The 22087-nt window shown below is 44.9% G+C and overlaps 1 pseudogene; it reads right to left on the bottom strand.

Moving 5' to 3' along the window:
• Positions 1–3655: 3655 nt before the first annotated feature.
• Positions 3656–14468, bottom strand: LOC101691171 (annotated as a pseudogene).
• Positions 14469–22087: the final 7619 nt, after the last annotated feature.

Raw genomic sequence — 22087 nt, 5'->3', positions numbered from 1 at the left:
AACCTATGGCCCTTCTTGAGCATGCAGTCTAGTCAGCCACATTTTATGAGGTCAGCATTACCCACATACCAAAACCAGATAATGACACTAAAAGAAAAGAAAATTATAGGCCAACATCCCTAAAGAATATAAATGCAAAAAATCCTCATTAGCAAATTGAAGTCACCAGTATATTACAAGGATTATATAGCATGAACAAGTGGGATTTATTCCAGGAATGTAAGGATGGTTCAAGATATGCAAATCAATAAATGTGATAAACCACAGTAACAAAATGAAGGATAAAAATCATATGATCATTTAATAGATGCAGAAAAAGCATTTGGAAAAATTCAACATCCTCTTATGATGAAAACTCTCAACAGACTAGGTATAGAGGGAAACATACCTGAACATAATAAAGGTGATATATGATGAACCCACAGCTAACATCATACTCAACAGTGAAAAGCTAAAAGCTTTTCCTTTAAGATTAGGAACAACACAAGGATGCCCACTTTCCCCACTCCTGTTCAACATATTACTGGAGGTCTCAGCTAGAGCAATCAGGCAAGAAAAAGAAAGAAAAGATATTAAATCATAAAAGAAGTAAAATTCTTTCTATTTGCAGATGAAGTAAATATATATATATAAAACCCTAAAGTCTCCACCAAAAAAACCTGTTAAAACTAATAAACAAAGTCTATAAAACTACAGGGTGCAAAATCAACATATGAAAATCAGTTGTGTTTCTATACACTAACAGTGAACTATCCATCTAAAAAAGAAAATAATCTCATTTATAATAGCATAAAAAGAATAAAATACATAGTAATAAAATTAACCAAGGAGATGAAAGATATGTACAGGGGAAACTATAAGACTTTGATGAAAGAAATTGAAGAGGATCTAAATAAATGGAAAGATACCCTGTATTCATGAGCCAGAAGAATTAATATTGTTAAAATGTCTATACTACTCAAGACAATTTACAAATTTAATGCAATCCCTATCAAATTTTCAATGGCATTTTTTACAGAAATAGAATCTGAATCAAACTAAAAAACTTCTGCACAGAAAAAAAATAAACACAGTAAAAAAGCAACTATGGAATGGGAGAAAATATTTGCAAGCAATACATCTGGTAAGGGGTAAATATCCAAAATATGTAAGGAACTCCAAGAAGTTAATAACAAAGCAACGAATAACTCAATTTAAAAATGGGCAAAAGACCTGAACACATATTTCTCCAGACACACAAGTGGCCAACAGGTATGTGAAAAGGAGCTCAACACCACTAAACATCAGGGAAATGGATATCAAAACTATAGTGAAATACCTCACACCCATTAGAACGGCTAGCATTCAAGGGGAAGGCCTTTAGGTGGTGATGAGGTCCTTAGAGTGGAGCTCTTATGAATGGGGTTCGTGCCTTTATCAGAAAAGTCCAGAGAGCTAGCTCACTCTTTCAGTCATGTGAAGACACAAAAAGAAGACAGCTGTCCATAAACCAGGAGAAACACCTTCACCAAGGACACAACCTCACTGGCACCCTGATCTTGGACTTTCAGCCTCTAGAACTATGAGAAATAAATGTCTGTTGTTTGAGCCACCCAGTCTGTGGACTTTGGTCCACAAGCCCGAGCCGACTAAGACTGGGGCTCCTTACTTTTCAGGGGGAGCAGCTCCCTTGATGTTTCTAATTTATTTCTTGTTCCTGTCTGTCATAGTCCCTGCCCACCTTCTGGTACGACCCACTGGGGGTGGGTCCTGGCTACACGAGTCAGGTGGTCTGAATGTTGAGGGGCATTTTTGGAGCCTCCCTAGTCCGACAGAGCTGACCGTTCCTGCCTTTCTCTTTTAGCTGTGTGCCCTTGGGCAGATTACTAAACCAGAACCTCAGTTTTTCCCTCTGTTGCATGGCAATGATGATATCACATGGTGCTGCGGGTGACATATACAGAGACCTTAGCATTGTACAAAGATCCCTTCTAAAGGGCAACTATTATGGTTGCCATTATTGCCCAAAGAGACCTCAGCAGAGAGCTGGGACTTCCCAGTCCCCTCCCTTCTCTGCATCCAGTGAGGAAGGGCTCTGGATGCCCCTAGATTTTCATCTCAGGGTGTGAAAGGTCATGGGAAGTTCTGGCACTGAGAAGGGCCCATCCCCCCACCATGACTCCATCGGTGACGAACCAGTCCCTTCGCATGAGCTGGTTCATAGAGGAGCGATGGCAGAGTGAGGCTTCACGCTGAAGATAAGACAAAGGGCTCCCGACAGCAGCAGGAGGGAGTGTGCGTCTTTTCAGCTCTGTGTGGCTGGCCTTTCTCCTGGCAGGGAGCAGGCCCCCGCCTGAGGGCCCGTGGTGGACGGTCAGTGCTGTTCCCAGGGGGCCCCTGGACGCCCGAAGCCTGGGTGCAGAAAGCTGCTCAGAATCTGATCTCTTAATCAATTCTGTCCATAACAACAGGACTTCAATGCAGGGCAGGGGATAAAATGGCCGAGAGAAACTCGGGACGCATTTGAACAGTAGCCCAGAACTCAGGCAGAATCTGAATCACCTTGGCACAGGCCTGGGTCTCGGCTGCTGCCAGAACATTGTAAGAAAAGCCTCTCTTGCCCACACAATGGCCTGAGGGAACAGGAAGAGGGGTGGCCTGACTTTATTACTAGCCTCTCTAGGAGCAGGGCCACGACTCCGTGCAGGGGCCTTACCTTTGCTCCTGTGTGAGTGCACACCTCGTGCTGAGAGCAAGCTGGAAGATGGTGGGAGATGGGAACAAGCCCAATGCGATGAGAGTGGTGGCCCTGGGCCTGGCGTTGCCACACTGCGCTCAGCACAGACCAGGCTGACCTGTGCCGAACTCTGCAGCTGTCTTTCCCCAGGGATGCCACTGGAAGAGGAATGGGACTTTTCCAAGTGTTGGTTTTCTCACCTGGAGAGTGGGAGTTCGAATTTCCTTGCTTTCCAAGGTTGGTGTGATGATTAGAAATCATAGATATAGCTACTGGCAAAGGGCCAGGCAAGGGTGAGTATTGTTATTTCTAACACTTGGAGGAAAACAACCCTGTTACTCATAAGCGTGGAGTGAGTCAGGCCCTTGACCATTTTTGAGAGTGTGTTCTCTTCATTGATCAAATGGGAGCACTGCTGTCTCCGCATGGTGGTCGTAAGAAGAACTAAAATACCAACAGTCTCCACCGTAGTGTCTCTCACGTGCGAGGCACCGGTAACTATTAGCAGGATCTGAAAATCCTGTGGTCAGAGAACACAATCCCCTCTTTAGCTGTGAACTTTTTTCTATTTCATCTGGAGTCTGAGGAAGGTCCAAGTCCTGTTGGGTATTCAGTGATTTCCCTGCTCTACCACTAATACTTGTAGCTGAGTTTTAGGTCAGTTCGATGTTCTTCCTTCCTTCCTTCCTTCCTTCCTTCCTTCCTTCCTTCCTTCCTTCTTTCTTTCTTTCCTTCTTGTTTAGTTTTTATTTCATAATCATAAACTTAATTCTGCAGTGCAGCTGGACTTTGAGGGGAGTAAGGAGAACGTGGGTCCCATAGAGGTGCGGGGAGAGCGCAAGGACTATGGGATATTTCGAGCAGATGGGGGTGAGGGGTGCCCTCCTGAGCCGCAGAAGGAATGGTCTGCTAGTTAAGGTAAAACACAAGTCAGATGCATCAGGTTTGTCCACAGTTAGTGATGGCGATCTTCTCGCTGGTCTTGAGCTTCCTGCACCCAAAGCGCTCCATGCCTTGCACAATATTCGTGCCCTCTTTCACTTTACCCGAGACCACACGCTCGCCACCCAACCCTGAGTCAGCTGTGTGGATGAAAACCTGGGAGCTGCTTGTGCTGGGGCCAGCAGTTGCCGTGGACAAGATGCCAGGAGCCATATGCTTCAGGATGAAATTCTCATCACCAGTTTTCTCCCCATAGATGGACTTGCCTCCAGGGCCGTTAATGGCCATGAAGACACCGCCCTGGCACAGAAACCCTGGAATCATCCTGTGAAAGCAGGAACTTTTTGAACCAAATCTTTCTCCTCAGTGTTCAGAGTGCAAAAGTTCTCTGCTGTCTTTGGAATTTGCGAACAGCTCCAAGGAGACACGGCCCAAGGGCTCGCTGATCAAGGCGATGTCAAAGAACACAGTGGGTTGACCGGGGCTGGGTGGTGTGAGGGGTTCTAGGGTGGCGGGCTCTGCAAGGCCACCATCATTTTTTCTGAGTGAGATTTTTATTTCCTTTCGGCTAAGGTACAATTTTCAAACATAGGAACAAATTGTGAACTTGTCTTGGAGCGTAGAATGGTCCTCCATCCTGGCTGATCCTTAGAACCACCGGGGTTGAGGGGAGGGCTTGAAAAACAGCCCAGCTCCACTGACACTTGCTGAGGTGGCGGGGGCAGCTGGGCCACGGCTGGAGCTCAGTTTGAGAACCACTGCTCTGTGCCACATGCTTCTTAGAGAGACAGTGGAAGCCTGGCTGCCTGTTCTATTACCTGCTTTTTCCTCAGCCGCTGTTAACAGCTTTCTTGTTTTCCTTTTTTTGGTATTCACATAGTTGACAAAAGCTTCAACTAAAGCATGTAAAAGGCAGGGCTAATCTCAACATCGGCCAAAATTACAGGGTCATATCTGATGGAAGAGAAGAAAAAGGTCTTTTCTAAACATCTAAGAAGAACATAAATATTTATACTCAGTGTGGCAGCGAGTGCAGAGAATCAGCCCTTTTGGCCAATAGTAGTCTTTTGTGTTAAGGTTTAAAAACGCCTCTTTTATGAGGAAATCTAGAAATGTGAATCGTAGTTGTAGCCCTGCCAAAATGGGCAGGTTGATTACCCCCCCCCCCAAGCTTAGTTTTTTCCTCTCTGAAGAGAATACAGTAATGACCTTACTTGTCCTGCTTACTTTCTTTCTTTCTTTTTTTTTTTTTTTTAAAGATTTTATTTTATTAATTTGACAGAGAGAAATCACAAGTAGACGGAGAGGCAGCCAGAGAGAGAGAGAGGGAAGCAGGCTCTCTGCTGAGCAGAGAGCCCGATGCGGGACTCGATCCCAGGACTCCGAGATCATGACCTGAGCCGAAGGCAGCAGCTTAACCCACTGAGCCACCCAGGTGCCCCACCTGCTTACTTTCTTATGTGGTAGTAAAGAGCCATGGAGTCAAAGCATTGGCCGTGATTTACAGAATGCAGTGGAAGAGGTCACAAGTTCTGCATCTGCCCCCAATGCCTTGTGATCCTGGGCAAGTTCATTTTCACTGTAGTCCCTTAGTTTCCCCAACTGCAGAGTGGGACCAGTAATGCCTAAGGCTGACCTTGCTGGGACGTGGGGACAGGGTAGAGGGTGTTTGTGTAAGTGTTTGAAAAGCCAAGGACCTGCATTACACTCCCCAGTAGTGTTATAGTCTTCACTTCACAGATGAGGGAATGGAGTTAGTGTGAGGTGACAAGCCTTGAGCTTTCAGGGCAGCCCTGGAACTCTGGCCAGGCCTGGAGGGCTCGAGGTCTCTGCCTCCTGCAGACGTCTTCTACATCCTGCTTAACAGCTCTGACTTCTCTTTACTCTTGGTTGCTAATCTTTCTCAAGAGAAGGCAGGCCCAGACCCTCTCTTTGGGTAAGGCCAGGAAGAATAAGGCCATTTATATCTCTGTTGGGAGGACTGGATAATCTTTTTATCCTGCTTCACTGAAAAGCATCCCAGATGGAAACTTGGGAAATCCAAAGGCTTAACGTGCCACCTAGTGGCAACACTGGTGAATGACTCCATCTTTTGTCGGTAGCTTCTTTGGCATGGAGGTAAAAGGAACAGATTTGTTTTCTTCCTCTCTTAAAATTTGTCCACCCTGGCAACAGCCAAACGGAAACTGTTTTAGTTCTCCACCTTCTCTGCTTGTAGACCAGACTGCAGAGCCATGCTGGGTGCGCACTGGGAAGCTCGGCAGGCCTCAGCTGCTCCAAAGTTAAGCTTTCTACTCCTGGCTTGCTGTTAGATGTGTTCACATGACCGAGTTTTAGGTGGTGGAATGTGGGTGGAAACAGTATGTTTCCCTTGTAGGTCAGGCTCATTAAACTTCCCATGTATGATCCTCCGTGCTTTTTGTCCTTCTGCGGTTTGATGCAGATGGATAGGCAGTCTGGGAACTCATGCCTAGCTGTTGGCACGGATTGATTAGCAAAGGCAGTCGTTCGTCCAACTGGTCTCCCCTCTGCCCACCCCCGGTGGGCCATCACTGTGCCTCCTACTGACAGGCAGGCGGTGTGGGAGACGGTCCACTGTCACTGGGCAATCTCCGCTGTGACGGTTAGGGAATCCCTGAAGGGCCATGCTGGGGTTTGTGTGGGAGTCACTACCATGACCATTTCTCCTCGTCTTCGGTCTGAGAAAACCAAGGATCTTTGTGCCATTAAAATTCCCCCAAAATGGACTTCAATTAAAAAAAATATTTATTTGAGAGAGAGAGCAAGTGCGAGAGAGAGAGAGAGAGAGAGAGCGAGCATGCACGAAGGGTGAGAGGCAGAAGAAGAGGGAGAAGTAGGCTCCCTGCTCAGGACCCCAAGAATCCTGATGTAGGACTCAATTCCCAAGATCCTGAGATCATGACCTGAGCCAAAAGGCAGACATTTAACCAGACATTTAACCACCCAGGGGCCCCCTGACCTCAGTCTTTGTTCTGCCTAGACTTATCCAGCAGGGGTAATGCAGGTGTGGCCACATAGACTTAGGGCAACCATTACGCAGCAGAACCTTCATATCAAGGCTTGAGCAGACATAGTGGCTCTACCTGCACCAGCACTTGCTAGTTCTTTATTTTTTTTATAAACATATAATGTATTATTAGCCCCAGGCGTACAGGTACCCTCCCCAGTGTCCATAACCCCACTACCCTCTCCCTACCCACCTCCCCCCAGCAACCCTCAGTTTGTTTTGTGAGATTGAGTCTCTTTTTAAAAATTATTATTAATTTTAAAATTTTTAATAAACATATAATGTATTATTAGCCCCAGGGGTACAGGTCTGTGAATTGCCAGGTTTAATACTTCACAGCACTCACCATATCACACACCCTCCCCAATGTCCATAACCCCACCCCCCTCTCCCTACCCCTGTCCGCCCCCGCCACCCTCAGTTTGTTTTATGACAGTAAGAGTCTCTTATGGTTTGTCTTCCTCCCAATCCCATCTTGTTTCATTCCTTTCCTACCCCCCAAACACCACATGTTGCCTCTCAACTTCCTCATATCAGGGAGATCATATGATAATTTTCTTTCTCTGATTGACTTACTTTGCTCAGCATAATACCCTCTAGTTTTATCCATGTCGTCGCAAATGGCAAGATTTCATTTCTTTTGATGGCTGCATACTATTCCATTGTATATATATATATATATATATATATCACATCTTCTTTATCCATTCATCTGTTGATGGACATCTGGGATCTTTCCATAGTTTGGCTATTGTAGACATTGCTGCTATAAACATTCGGGTGCACGTGCCCCTTTGGATCACTACATTTGTATCTTTAGGGTAAATACCCAGCAGTGCAATTGCTGGGTCGTAGGGTAGCTCTATTTTCAACTTTTTGAGGAACCTCCATGTTGTTTTCCAGAGTGGCTGCATGAGCTTGCATTCCCACCAACAGTGTAGGAGGGTTCGCCTTTCTCCACATCCTCGCCAGCATCTGTTATTTCCTGACTTGTTAATTTTAGCCATTCTGACTGGTGTGAGGTGTTCTACTGCCTGATCCAGCCAGGTGTCCTGGGACACATAGTTTAATTAATTAACTACACAATAAATAAATTGGAAGAGGGTGCTCTGATAAATGATATAAAGGTAGGGTACGTGTGTGAATATGTGAAAGGAACATCAGTCTGGACTAGTCTGAGAAAGTTGTCTGTTACCTGGGAGATGCCAGGCTCATCAGAAGCCAGTTTGCCTGAGGGTCTCAGGAGGCCTAAAAAGGACCTTGCCTTGAAGGGGGAAAGTTCTGGATAAAGGAGACCCCACCAGGAAGGCTTGGAAGGCTTGTGTGGCTGGTTGGGAGAGGTAAGTTTGAGTAAGTGAGGTGCTTACTATTTCAGTTTGTTTCCTCATTCAGTCACCATTGGTTGCGGGTCCGAGTTTTTGGAAAGTGGAGCAGAGGGGTGGGAAGAGGAGCGACACGGAGGCACTCATATGGTGGTAGCTTGGCTTCACTCCAGAGCACAGGTTAGACATGTCTTGGGAATTCTTAGATTCTGGAAATTATTTTGTAGAAGTTGAGGTTCGCGTACACAAGTCGCGGCGGGAAAGAGTGGCGTTTGGATTCTGATCATTACTATGACCCCAACCTCACACATAGCAGAATTTGAAGCTTGGGGCTCTAGAGGACCCATGCAAATTTCAAGGGTATTCTTCCATCACTTGGAGCATTTTAGATTCTGGGTTATACCAAAATATACCAGGTGCTGGGTTGGCACAAATTTTATGTGACATCATTTGTGTTTGGCTCACAATTTGGAAGGGGACACACAAAGCTCCAATGCAAGGGTGACCTTGAACAAGAATTTTGTGGGACGGTCCAGGTCGCCAGTGACTTCACAGTTTTGCAACCCTGGGAGGAGGAACTCAGATTTTTATTATTGATGTGGTTAAATCATGGCAGGAAAGACTCAATGAAAATTAATCTTATATGCTTGAACCTTAAGAAATGAATAACTGCAGCCATCTTCCCATTAAAAAGGAAGGCAGAGGACACTGGTCTTGTCTTTTTTTTTTAACCCTGAGATAGTGATCCCCATGTTGTTTTGACAGAAATAGTTCCATTCTGGAATCTACTTCAATGAGTTTTAATCCTCTAATTAAATCACTCTTCTGGATTATCCAAATACATGTTCTGGGATGAAATATTTTACAAGATTTTCCTTTAATGAACCCCACTGGGATCTAGCGGAAGCCTAATTAGTTCTCTTAATTAGTGTGTTCTGTATGAGGAGGCTCAAGCCAACTGCTGATACTAGTGTCCTCACTCCGCTCAGAGCTCCAGCCCCCGGATTTTGGCAGTTACCACTTACCCAGACAGATGGTGGATGGGCCCATGCTCCCAGTGACTGCGCACCCAGAAGAAGAGGACAGGAATATGAATTACCTCTCCAGAAAGTGGCTTTATGAATTAAATAAGGTTTGCTTCCAGTTTTTGTAGCCACTAGGACATAATTCTGGGTCACTTATCCAAAGCTTATTTGCATAAGAGTGTGATATCAGTGAAATACCTTAGACCACCTCTGTTCATGGGTTTTATAGCCTGTTCATCATCTCAGGCACAGTTCATTTACCAACTCCACGTCAAGGCACCTTGGACCTCCACTCCGATGGGTAACATAACGTCATGAAAAGACTGTGGGTTTTAAAGCAGCACTTAAATTTGTATCCTATTTCCACTTACAGTCAGCTTTGCTAACTTTATGCTAACTTATTGCTGCACAAATTCCTTCATTTTTCAAACCTCACTCTCCTGAGCTGTAGAAAGGGGAGAAAATATACTCAGTGGTGTTATTGTGAGGATAAAAATCTGATAAACTAAACAATAAATACTAAGCAGAAAATATCATTTTTTCAACTGTGCTCTTCAAAGCATGTGACTTATATCTCTACCAAGCACTTACTTCATTCTGTCTTGTATTGCATGTAGTTTTAAAACTAGCACGTGCAGGCTAGGCATGCCATAGTGTGTAACTCACCCAGGTATGCAATGTTTCGACACAGTAGAAGTTTACTTCTTGCTCTTGCTCTTGCTTCGGAGGTCCATGGAAGCTGATTGGTTCTATGTAATAGAGGAAGATGTGGCTGGGAAAATTTGGATTACAAGGCACATAAAGATTTAAGACATTAAGCAAATATCAGACTAAGGGTAGAGGTGTGTCCCCCCCCCACACACACACACACTCAAGCCCTTTCTTTTAGCTAGTCTCAAGGTAGCTAGCCTCATCATGAAAGGGAGAGAGAAGCATGGAGACTAGCTAGAAAAGAAATAAAACAAACTTCAGAACTGTGTCTAGGAAATAAATAAGCTTGTGGTAATTGACACATAAAACTGACTGAAAGCAAACTGTATCCAGTCCAACTGTGTACATACCTGTCTTGTTAGAATGAAGGTTCTTTAAGAGCGGCAATGTTGCTTAATATTCTCTGCATCTTCTTTGACAGTACCTGGCAATTTATAAATGCTGTATTGGGTTGAAGCTCATGGATCCTCTGAGTAAGGGGCACGTTAGTACTGGAGACTTAAATGCCAGTGTTTGGACCCTGCCAGGTGGGAGGGGTGGCTAGAAGCACCTTGAGGCTAGTGATAAGAAACGGGTCAAGGTAGAGTCTCAGAGCTGCTGCAACTAAGGAGGCTATGATGTTTATGAAATGTGCCCCTGAAAATAATTTGCTGTTTATATATCCACTATAGAGAGCAGGCGATACTCAGGGGCAGGTGTTTTGTTCCTTCCAGTGAACTGAAAACTTTGGTTCTATAGTTTTGAATATAAAGGGAGGACAATATGGAGTTTCTGGGGTAGGGGATGAGATGAGGACAGCTGTTGGGGTGAGGGAGGGGGAACCAGGAGGAGAAAGGAGGAGGAACCAGTTGAGACTAGGGAAAATGGAAGCAAGTGAGCTGAAGGGTCCTTGAGGTTCTGCCGTGAAGGGCCTCAAGGAAGGTGGGAAGATGCTGACCGTCCCACTGGGGGCTGCTTCTGTGCTGTGCTCTGTCAACCCCTCTCCCCACCAGATCTCCCGCTAAGGCAAGTAGCCTACATAGACACAGGTGTGGGGAGGTATCCTTGTGAACTCAGAGAAGAGGAAAGCTTCCATTCTGGCAAAAGTGGTGTCAAGTAGAGAAGTATGGAAAAGCAGGTGCCTAGAAGGGGAAGCAGTGGAGACTAGGAGGTGAAAGCCCCACTTCTCTCCCCAGGGCTCAAGGGCTTTGTGCTCCTACGGTATGTGGCATTGAGCTCATCGTGCCTTGAACCCCACAAACCGGTGGCCCCAGCTTGTGTTCAGAACTTGAATCTCTGAGTAAGTGCTTACAGTGACAATACTTACTCCTTCTGGGTCCCAGGAGGCGAAGGGGCAGTCTTAATTACTACGTGAGCTGTGGTCCAAATACCTCTTTGGGTCCTACCCTAGTTGGGCCAAACTCCCTGCAAGTGTTACGGGCTCCTCTCACCACGACTAGAGATAGGTCACAAGGGCCTCTATGCCTACAGCTGAACAGGGCAGAGAGGATAAGCATTCTCCATCTTTTGGGCTCTAATTAGATGTCAGGATCGATTCTAGGTATCCTAGCCTTGTTAATCCTTACGGAAACTTCACAAGGAGGTATGATTATCTCCATTTTATCTATGAGTAAACGGGGCTCAGAGAGTTTAAGGGACTTGTCCTAGAATGCATGGAGGACAGAAGGCTGACTTCGATTCAGGCTATCATTTATTGCGTATAACCCTGTTCATATTATACATGTATTTTATTTCATTTATTTTATTTATTTTTTAAAAAAGATTTTATTTATTTATTTGCAGAGAGATCACAAGTAGGCAGAGAGGCAGGCAGAGAGAGAGGGGAAGCAGGCTCCCTGCTGAGCAGAGAGCCCGATGTGGGGCTCGATTCCAGGACCCTGAGATCATGACCTGAGCCGAAGGCAGAGGCTTCAACCCACTGAGCCACCCAGGCGCCCCTATACATGTATTTTAGATACACAATGTGTTACATATAATATGTACATAAAACATTGTTCCAAGTGCTGAGGTTCCAACAAACAGCAAGACAAGGTCCCTGCCCTTACAGAGCTCACAGTGTAGCTGGGATCACAGGCAAGGGAAATAGGAGTTAAACATACAGAAACCAAGGAGGCACGTGCTGGGTTACTGCAGGTTTCCAGGCAGGTGTGAAGGAAGGCCAAAGGGGTCTGAAATTAAGGGAAATAACAAGAAAGTAACTCAAGTGAAGAATCTTGGGGTGGAGGTTTCGATTTTCAATCTTCATTTTTTTCATTTATGAATAAGCAAAATAGCATCCAGCTCACCGTCCTGTTGTGAGGACCCTGTTTAATCTGAAAATACACTTGAAAAAGCACTTGCAGTCATTCGTTCTTTATTCATGCAACTTATGCATTTTTGATGCCTATAATGTTCTAGGACCCTGCTCGGTGCTGGGAATGCTCTGGGAACAAACAGATGTGGTCCCACTCTGCCCTTTTGCAGCTGTCAGCCTGTGGGTGGGACACACATTTATCCAATGATCACAGAAATATTTAAACTCTAACAAATGCTCTGCCTGTTACTTAAAATTGGAAAGACAGAACAAATAATCAAAGGGGGCAAAAAGTAAGAAAGAGAGAGAGACAAACCAAGAAACAGACTCTTAGCTATAGAGAACAAACTGACGGTTACCAGAGGGGAGGAGGTGAAATAGGTGATGGGTGATTAAGGTGGGCTCTTGTGAGGAGCACTGGGTGATGTATGGAAGTATTGAATTATTATATTGTACACCTGAAACTAATGTAACACTGTATATTAGCTAACTGGTATTAAGATAAAATAGAATATTAAATTAAAATAAAATGAAACTTACATAAAAAATTAAAAAACTGGAAAGAAAGATGAATGACTGAATGTCAGATATTAAGAAAAACTAGTGTGAGAAGAAATTGACTGAACACAAGTGTTTGGGATCTATTGAACCCAGGATCTATTCAAACCTGTGGAAGGCAGGCAACTTCACTTTCTGCTACACAATACCCAGACTGAGCATGTTTAGTCAAATGTTGTGGACAAAATTCACTTTTGAAGTCAGGCAGATTGGAATTCTCATTCTGGTTCTGCTCTTTACCAGCTGGGTCACACTAAGTAAATTTCTTAGCCTCTCTGTGCCTTGGCTTCAAACGATTAAGGGGAATGGGTGATGATGATGAAGATGAGAACTAAGGTTCCTTGAATTCCTACTATGTGCTTGGCAACAACCTCAGTGTATTAATTCATCTAACGAGATTTTTGTAAGGGTTAAATGAAGTAGCATATTTAGAATATGTAGCATGGTTCGTGGACCCAGCAGGGATCTAAATACAGTAACCAAATAACAGTGATGTAACAAGGGGTGTGTGTGTGTGTTGATGTGTGAGCAGCTGTCTGTGGAGAATTTATAAGCAGTAATAAAGCTGTCTAGAAATTGGTTTGCTTTTTATTGTCACCATAAACTAACAATTCTAAACAATGTCAGTTACAACATATTTGTCCCTGAAAAAAGAAAAAAAAAAAAACACTGTGGCTACTGTGGAGTTTGAATAATTTCAATATGCACACGTATATATGCATCATCTAGTACGTTTTTGTTACTTATCATTCATTAAAAATTGTAACTTATTTGGAAATTAATTTGGAGAACTTCCAAGTATCCCATGGTCCCGTGACACACATGAACTTAGCTACACATGTGGGTTTGGAAAGTAAATTCGAAACCGTGTGGAATTGTGTTAGTCCATTTCAGGTGTGTATTTCTGCCTTTAAGCAGTAGGTTCAGAATAAAAAGTGAATATGACTGTGACTGAAAGACGAAGAAACAGAGCTTGAGTTACTCCAGTTCCCTCCTTCTCTGCGCCAATCATTCTTGGAATGTTGTGCAGTTTGGTCACCAGAAAGCATTTCTTTACATGTTTACGACCCTCTCTTTTAAAGTAGCTGACAGAAATAGGAAGTACCCATACTTGCTCCCTTTTCTACTTTAATTATTTCAGTTTTAATTTTGAGGACATGCATGGTTATACGTAGTGCCAAAAAACCCCATTTTTATTGTTTGTATTTTTTGTTTTATCATCCTGATTATTTGTTTTATTTCATGATTATTATTGAAGTTAAATTTATTTTATGGAGGAAGGAAACATTAAACACTGATCCCCACCAGATGTCAGATATGCTGGATATGGACCATGAGTGTTATTTTCTTCACGATTCTTATTTCTTAGGTCGGTTAGAAGCTTCATTGTCTTTGCTCGCATAAACCTGTCGATAAAATACTATTGCTCTGGCCTCGCTCCTTCAATTTTGCCTTGGAAGGACGCTGAGGTGGGGGTGAGTGATGACTCATTGACTTTTCTGTGACCACAGAAGAAATTCCTGAAACGCAGGCAATTAGTGACTGGGAGGCAGATCATTTATTTCGAAGAACATCAATCACGGGAGCATAGGGATGTGATGAAAATACATGAACACCTATAAACCTCTCGCCTGAGGCGGAGAGAAAGCGAGGGTGTTCACTGAATTGAAAAGCCGGAGTGATAGGGGAGAAATTCTCAGGCACGCTTTGGTCTCAGTAGTACCCAAAATCACCTCCTAAACACTCTTTCTGTGAGAGGTGATCTGGGTAAGGAAGCTTGCCTTGCCTCTTCCATATTTATTGTGACTTAATCTTCTTTACTGACAGGTTCGGTCGGGTCCATGATGGTGGTGGGCTGGGCTGTGCGGTCCATTGTGCAAGTTTCCGCTGAATAGCTACTGTTCCACTGGGCTACCTTCTCTTCCAGCATTTTTTGAGTGCCTGTATTGACTCATGCTGTGCTAGGAAGAATTTTCACATACACTCTTTTAAGAACTTTTGAAGCGCTATTAAGAAACGACACTATGGGAAGTAAAGAAGCTGGGCTTTATTGTGACAGCAACAAGCCTGGGTTCAAATATGAGCCCTGCCCGTTCCCAGCTCCATGACACCGGGCAAATTGCTTAGCCTCTCTGAGCCAGCACTTTCTCATCTATAAAATGGGGGTAATTTATAAAGCCTCCCTGAGTCACTGAGAGAAGTAAGGGCAGCAGGCTAAGTCTGGCCCAAGCATGGCACCTAACACATAGTAGGGCCATAAAACGGGAACTGTTTTTAATCCTGTTGCAAAAAGAGAAGACCCAGAGAGGTGGGTTACTTGTTTAGACTGTAACAAACCAGCTACTCTTACTACTCTGCATTTTTCTTACTGGGGTGCATTCTGCTATAGTTTTCCTCCAAGTGTTGGTGAATCCACGCCCTCCTCAATGCTGGTGCTGACAGAGGTGATGGAATCACATACAGACCTAACAGCCCAGTGAGAACCATCTGGTTAGAGCAAGAAGAGAGTATTTCCCTGAAGAAGCAGACGTACCCCAGACGTGGAAGGTGTGCAGGTGCTGGATAGGCAGGAACAGTGGGTGTCCACTCAGTGATGTTACATGTCTTACAGTTCTGCATTTTGTTAACCATTCAGAGCTACTACAGACAACATGTATGCCCTTAGAATGGCTGGCTTTCTCCTCCTGCTAGGTGATATGCAGTCTGTACGATATTGGGATTTGTGAAGCTGGCGCTGAGTGAAGATGCTCCGGGGCCCTAATGTTGAAATGCACGATGGAAGATTTGAGGAGCTCACATTCAGAAAATAGGTGGGGAGTTCCTAGGACCTGCATCTCTGAGTTAGGGGTCAGAGTATTGGTGGCATCTGATACCTCCCAGGAACGTCCTTAATTGCTTTGGTTTTTGGTTAAAGAAAGGGGCTAAAGTCAAGAACCGTAACAAGATCTTGTCATGGGGAAGGTCTTTTTTTTTTTTTTCTTCTAACTTAATTTTTTTTTTTCTTTTTCAAAATGTACTCTTGAATCCATGTGAGAAATACCCATCACCTTTCCCCATGTTTGGTAGGTCACACGACATTGGTAAAATATAAGTGTGGCCCTGATGTTCTATTTCTTTTGGTGACTTCAAGACCTCAGAGAGGGTTTTGGTACTTGAACTAGTTCACCTGTTTTACTTGTAGTCTCGCTTGCCTATAACCAGCTGTGGAATCAGAAGCTGCATTTAGACTCATTTAAGCTCCAGATTATAGAAATAGGGAATTCAGTCTTGTGTTTAATTTATTTCTTAATTAAATAATTAAGAATTAGTAAATTCTTCTTGAATAGATGAATAAATAGAGATACTTCCACATTTCAGAGACAGTGTTGTGGGAATAGATTCCATGATGGAGTGTAGTGTGTAGATGTGACCTCCAGATAGACACCTATGGAAAAGAGGGGTAGTAGGTAGCGGGACTGGGGTCGGGGGAAGCCTTTGACATGCAGGTCCAGGGACAGCCTCCGCCAACCCAGGGGGCGCTCTGGAGTGAGAATGGCTCTTCAGAGGTGTCTTTAGTTGGGTCAGGATCACCAGTTTTACATCACTGCATCCGTCATTCATTGTATGTGAGTCTCCCTAGGAAGAATGTGATCTTGGGCAAGGCAGCTCTCTGCAACAGAGGTAATTCCTGGGGCTGACACCAAAAGGTTGTCAATGGCTGTGCACTCCCCACAGCTGGGTGACAAGTTCTTTACTGACAGGGAATGTAGCCAGAGCACACTGTGTGCACCACCCAATGACATTGTGTAAAGGGGTGGGGGTATATATGACAGTGTGTGTGTGTGCGTGGTCATTAACATTCATCAAACTGGAAAAAAGGGACTGCTACCTTATTTACATGCTTCTATTGGGGTGACTCAATGGCTTCTGAACACAAGGGGGTGCTGTAGTGTCAGTTCTGAGGTGCTTTGATGCAGCTAGGAATTCTGGAAGTAGGACCACCCTATTCTCTTTAGAAAGAAAGAAAAAAAAAAAACATAGCAAAGAGGCTGAGGTGTTGTTTGAGGTTGTTTTTTCACCTGGACAACTGACTCAGAAGAGGTGAGATACCTTCCTTTCTCTGTTCCTTCCTCCTGAAGATACACACTCCAGTGTTAGCTCCTGGGCTCTGGGATCTGGCTGATCACTGAGGTAGCACAAATGACAATATTTGGCTTCTCCTTTGGGAGCTTGGATAGGACAAAGAAATGGCATCTCTATGTATTCCATAAAGCGTAGGCTTCGTGGGTGCTACATTCCCAAGTCAGAGCTTAGGGAGTGGTGGGTGGTCTGGAGAGAAGTTAGAAGCCGGGAATTAGGTTAGTTCTCCATCAAGAAGCACCTGTAGCACAGGGGGTCAGCACATGGTTCTGAGGTCACACGCCTGGCTCCATGTCTGACCCTTACTACTTGCCAGCTGTGTGAATTTAAGCAAATGACATATTCATTTTGTGCTTTTAAAAGGCCTCTGCGCTAGAAGTGTAATTATAGTTCCTCCATTGTAAGGCTTCTGTGAGGATTAACTGAGAGTTAATCCATGCAAAGGGTTAATTACCTGGACATACCCTGGCAGTTGACAGGGCTAACTATTATTTTTAGTATTTTCTATTTGTTCCCAAATGTTCTTTTTTGAAAGGTTTTATTTTTTTAAGCAATCTCTGTCCCAGCATGGGGCTCAAACTCATGACCCCGAGATCAAGAGTCACATGCTTCACCAAATGAGCAAGACAGATGCCCCTAGTTCTCTAATGTTCTTGAGCATCTATATTTTACCAGGTCCTATGCTAGTTGCTTGGGAAGCGAAGACAAGCACAGAACTCTCACAGAGCTCACAGGAGGCAGCTGTATGTATCAGGCATTGAAAATGAGGCATGAAATCCAGGGTTGAGACACAAGCAAGGTTTATGGGAGCAGGAGGAGAGGCACCAAACTCATTGTTGATGGGGAAGGGACATCAGTGAGGAGTTTGGGGAGAGCTGCCAGACTGGAGTATTTCTTCACAAATGGTCATTAAAAGATGAGTATGAGTCCCACAAGTGGGGGTGGAAATGGATGGCTGGGTAAGAGCAATTGGGAAGAGGTGACAGACAGGAAGCTAGTGACAGAAATCTGTGAGCAGGGGCGCCTGGGTGGCTCAGTGGGTTAAGGCCTCTGCCTTAGGTTCAGGTCATGATCCCAGGGTCCTTGGATGGAGCCCTGCCTCGGGCTCTCTGCTAAGTGGGGAGCCTGCTTCCTCCTCTCTCTCTGCCTGCCTCTCTGCCTACTTGTGATCTCTGTCAAATAAATAAATAAGTTAAAAAAAAAAAAAAGAAAGCTGTGAGCAGGGAATAACTGTTGAGTGTTACTGAAGGACCAATTTTGTGTATGAAGTGCCTCACAGACTGTCACGACCGGTGACAGTCTTTGGAGGTTTTAAGTAGGATAGTGCATCCAGTGAGCAGGCCCGGCCCTCAGAGCAGATTTGGTGTTAATGGATGAGTGAGCAAAAGCTGAGTAGGATTTTAGCAAATTGGTGTAGGGAGTATCAGTGGGATGAGGCTCAAGGTGGGTGATGGCATTAGTCCAAGTCTAGAGACTCATTGTGAACAACAAATATATGTACATGTGTCTATATTGGGAATGCAATGTGTGCTTGATATAAAAATAGTCAAAGGCCATACATTAAAAGGTAAAAGTTCTCCTTCCATTCCTTCAGTTTCTTAATCCTCACTCCCGGAGGTAATCCCAGTAGTGTTAAGGATTTTCTTGGGTTTCTTTTCTTTTCTTTCTTTTTTAAAAAGATTTTATTTATTTATTTGACAGAGAGAGACACAGCGAGAGAGGGAACATGAGCAGGGGGAGTGAGAGAGGGGGAAGCAGGCTTCCCGCTGAGCAGGGAGCCCAGTGTGGGGCTCGATCCCAGGACCCTGAGATCACGACCTGAGCTGAAGGCAGTGGCTTAACCCACTAAACCACCCAGGTGCCCCCAAACTGAGGGTTTTAGAGGGGAGGGAGGTGGGATATGGGTCGGCCCCATGGTGGTTATTAAGGAGGGCATGGATTGTATGGAGCACTGGGTGTTTTATGCAAACAATGAATCATGGAACATTGCATCAAAAACTAATGATGTATTGTATGGTGATTAACATAACATTAAAAAAAAATGTAGTCCTTCTGGGAGGCAGGGGGTTCTACTCTTTCCTTTCCTTCCTGCTCTCACCTTCTGCCTGAGATTCAGGTTAGGGAGAGCTTTGGGGGGTAGATTTGGGTGATCCTAGTGATGTGGAAGAGTGATGAGTGTGCAGGAACCAGCTCTCAGGCGGCTCCCTTGCTTTCCGGGGGCATGGCTTGAGCCAACAGCTGAGCCTGTAGCACCTGCATGGAACCCTGCGGTCTGGCAGTAACCCAGGAGCTCACAGACTTTCAAAGAACCTCTGGGTCCAACACCAGCCGCTCTGGCAGCGGCCAGATCTGTTACAACACCTGGGCACGGCCTACTCCCAAGCCCTCTGGGGCACGTTTCCGTGGGTGCAGAGCACCACCCCTCCCGGTCCTGGAAGGACAGATGCTGGACCTCGCCTCCGCACTGGGAGGCACCCTCCAGCCCCTGGAAGGGGAATGTAGCCCTCTCCCAGAGGTGCAGTTTTGCTTCCCCTGGTTTCCTTACTCCTGGTCAACCGTGGTCTGGAAGCAGACGGCCCTCCTCCTGAGGAATCATCAAAATACGTCATACGTGTGCCTATGTCACAACGCCTGGGTCGCTCACTCCACGTGATCTCCTGCAGATATGGTATCTCAAATGTTATTGCAACAAGAAGGGCGAGTCCGGCACCATAAGGTATTTTATTAATTAATTTGTTTTTAAAGATTTTATTTATTAGAGACAGAGATAGAGAGCAGGAGAGGGGGAAAGGGAGAGAGAGCAAAGACAGAGAATTCGAAGGGGACTCCATGCTGAGCCCAGAGCCCGACTTGGGGCTCAATCCCACCATCCTGACATCATGACCTGAGCCACCATAAGGTATTTGGAGAGAGAGAGAGACCACATTCACATAACTTTCATTACAGTATATTCTTATAATTGTTTGATTTTATGATCGTCTGTCTTGGTTAATCTCTGACTGTGTCTAATTTATAAATTAAACTTTATCATACGTGGTGTTAACAGGGCGAAGACCAACTTCATTTAAGTAAAAGAATGAGTTTGCCCAGGAAAGGCAGAGGAGCAGCCACTGGGGACAAGCAGACTGGGGTGGGCCGTAGGCCAGTCCGCAGAAACAAAGGGAAGTTCAGCTTTGATGAGGCTTTAGGCAGAAATTGGGGAGGGTGGTTCCCAACAGAAGTTCCCTGGAGGACAAGGTGATGAGGGGGTGGCCGTCTCGGGGGCCACAGCCGGTGGTTCGGGCGCTCTTCCCGAGGCAGGGTGGGCTCTGCTCTTCCTTCCTTTGCTTAAAGGCAGGAGATAAATTCCTCTGTGGCATGTGCCCTCCCTTGTTGGAATGGTTGTCTTCGGCCTTCCTGCTGGTTCTCTAGGCTGTGGGATTGGTGTGCGCGCGAGCGCCCCCTTCTGGTCTCACGGCTTTTAAATGCGGTTTCCTTTCATTTTCAGCGTTATGTACAGGACAAAGCATAGTATATACAGGGTTGGTACTACCTGTGGTTTCAGGCATCCCCTGGGGGTCTTGGAACACATCCCCCTCCCGTGTAATAAAGGGGGACTTAAGTAGTTGTGTCAGGAAAACCTCGAGGGCCCCAGTGTGAGGAGGAGCCGGCTTCTCTGGGCTGGTGCCGGGAGGTGGGCATCTCCCACTCGGGAAGAATCCCACTGACGGAGGCAAGGACCCCAAGGGCGATAGCTGCAGTGGGCAAGAATCTCGGAGGAACACCCCGGAACTAGCCGTCCACAGTGATTCGGCGCTGTGGGGATGAGAAGCTCCCGTAGGAGCAGACACATTTAATTTTCCAAATCTCTTTTTGCCAGATGTTATGAGCAGGACGGACAGCCACCCCTTCCTTCCCAGAAGCTCTTGAACTTCCTGGGAGGAGATTCTGGACCTGAACGTGAGGACCTCTGTGTATAAAAACAAACAAACAAAAAAAGAGGCTGGTATGTGCACCTTGAATTGGGGAAGTAGATTTTCCCAAATTGTTCTAAAAATTTGGACCAGTTTATACTTCCATTGTGTATGAAAGTGCCTATTTTTCTCTCATCTTTGACAGTAGCGAGCATTATTAAGCTTTACTTATTTTGCCAAACTGATAGAGATATAAAGTGGTATCCCCATGTTGATTTCATTTGTGTTTTCTTGATTATGAGTGTAACTGAGCATATTGATATCTACTTACTGGATGTTAGCATTTTTGTTTGGTTGTGTGACCTTTCCTCACTGATTTGTAAACTCATTTTATAGTAAGGAAATTCGCCCTCTGTCTAGCAACTGAGTGGCCAATATTCTCCTACGTTTTTGTGTTCTTCTTCTTTTTTTTTTTTTTTTAAGATTTTTATTTTATTTTATCTGACAGACAGAGAACACAAGTAGGCAGAGAGGCAGGCAGAGAGAGAGAGGCCGAAAGAGAGGAGGAAGCAGGGTCCCAGCCGAGCAGAGAGCCGGATGCGGGGCTCAATCCCAGGACTCGATCTCAGGACTCTGGGATCGCGACCAGAGGCGAAGGCAGAGGCTTTAACCCACTGAGCCACCCGGGCGCCCCAGTTCTTCTTCTTTTTTTTTTTAAAATAAGATTTTATTTATATTTGACAAAGAGAGATCTAAGTAAGCAGAGAGGCAGGCAGAGAGAGAAGGGGAAGCAGACTCCCCGCTGAGCAGGGAGCCCGATGCGATGCCGGGCTCCATCCCAGGACCCTGGGATCATGACCAGAGCCAAAGGCAGAGGCTTTAACCCACTGAGCCACCCAGGCACCCATGTTTTTGTGTTGTTTAAACTTTATTTTCTTGTGCTGAAGTATAAACATTTTATATAGTCAGATTTAGCAGTCTTTTCCTTTAGGGCTTCTGGGATCTATGTCAAACTTAGAAAGGTGTTCTTCACTCCAAGTATATAAAACTATTAACTCATTCCCCCCACCTTGCTTCTCTAATTGTGCTTCTTTGTTTTTATGTAAATTTTTAAAGTGTCTGTGGAATTTTGGAATAAGAAGTGAGGTAAGATTAGCTTTTTTCTTTTCTAAAATGGTCAGTTACCCCAGTGCTATTTAGTGGCTAATCTTTCTTTTCCCTGTTGTTTTGAAAGACCTCCTTTTTCATATGTCAAAGCATCTTGCTCTCTGTGCTTAAGACATCTGGGTTTTGTCTCCATCGTTGTCATTAATTTTATGTGATTTCGGCAAAGCTCCTTCTTCATGGGCCTTAGTTTACTCCTGTGTAAAATGAAGGGTTGGGAGAAATGGTGTTTGAATCCCTTTCTAGCTTTCACACTGCAGGCTGATGCCACACTTCTGTCGTGATACCAGATCCTCCTTCCTCAAGTCTTCCAGTC

Source organism: Mustela putorius, unplaced genomic scaffold (genome assembly GCF_011764305.1).
Source record: "Mustela putorius furo isolate JIRA1106 unplaced genomic scaffold, ASM1176430v1.1 tig00003987_pilon_pilon_pilon, whole genome shotgun sequence".
Classification (NCBI taxonomy): domain Eukaryota; kingdom Metazoa; phylum Chordata; class Mammalia; order Carnivora; family Mustelidae; genus Mustela; species Mustela putorius.
This window is presented reverse-complemented; position numbering and strand designations above follow the sequence as displayed.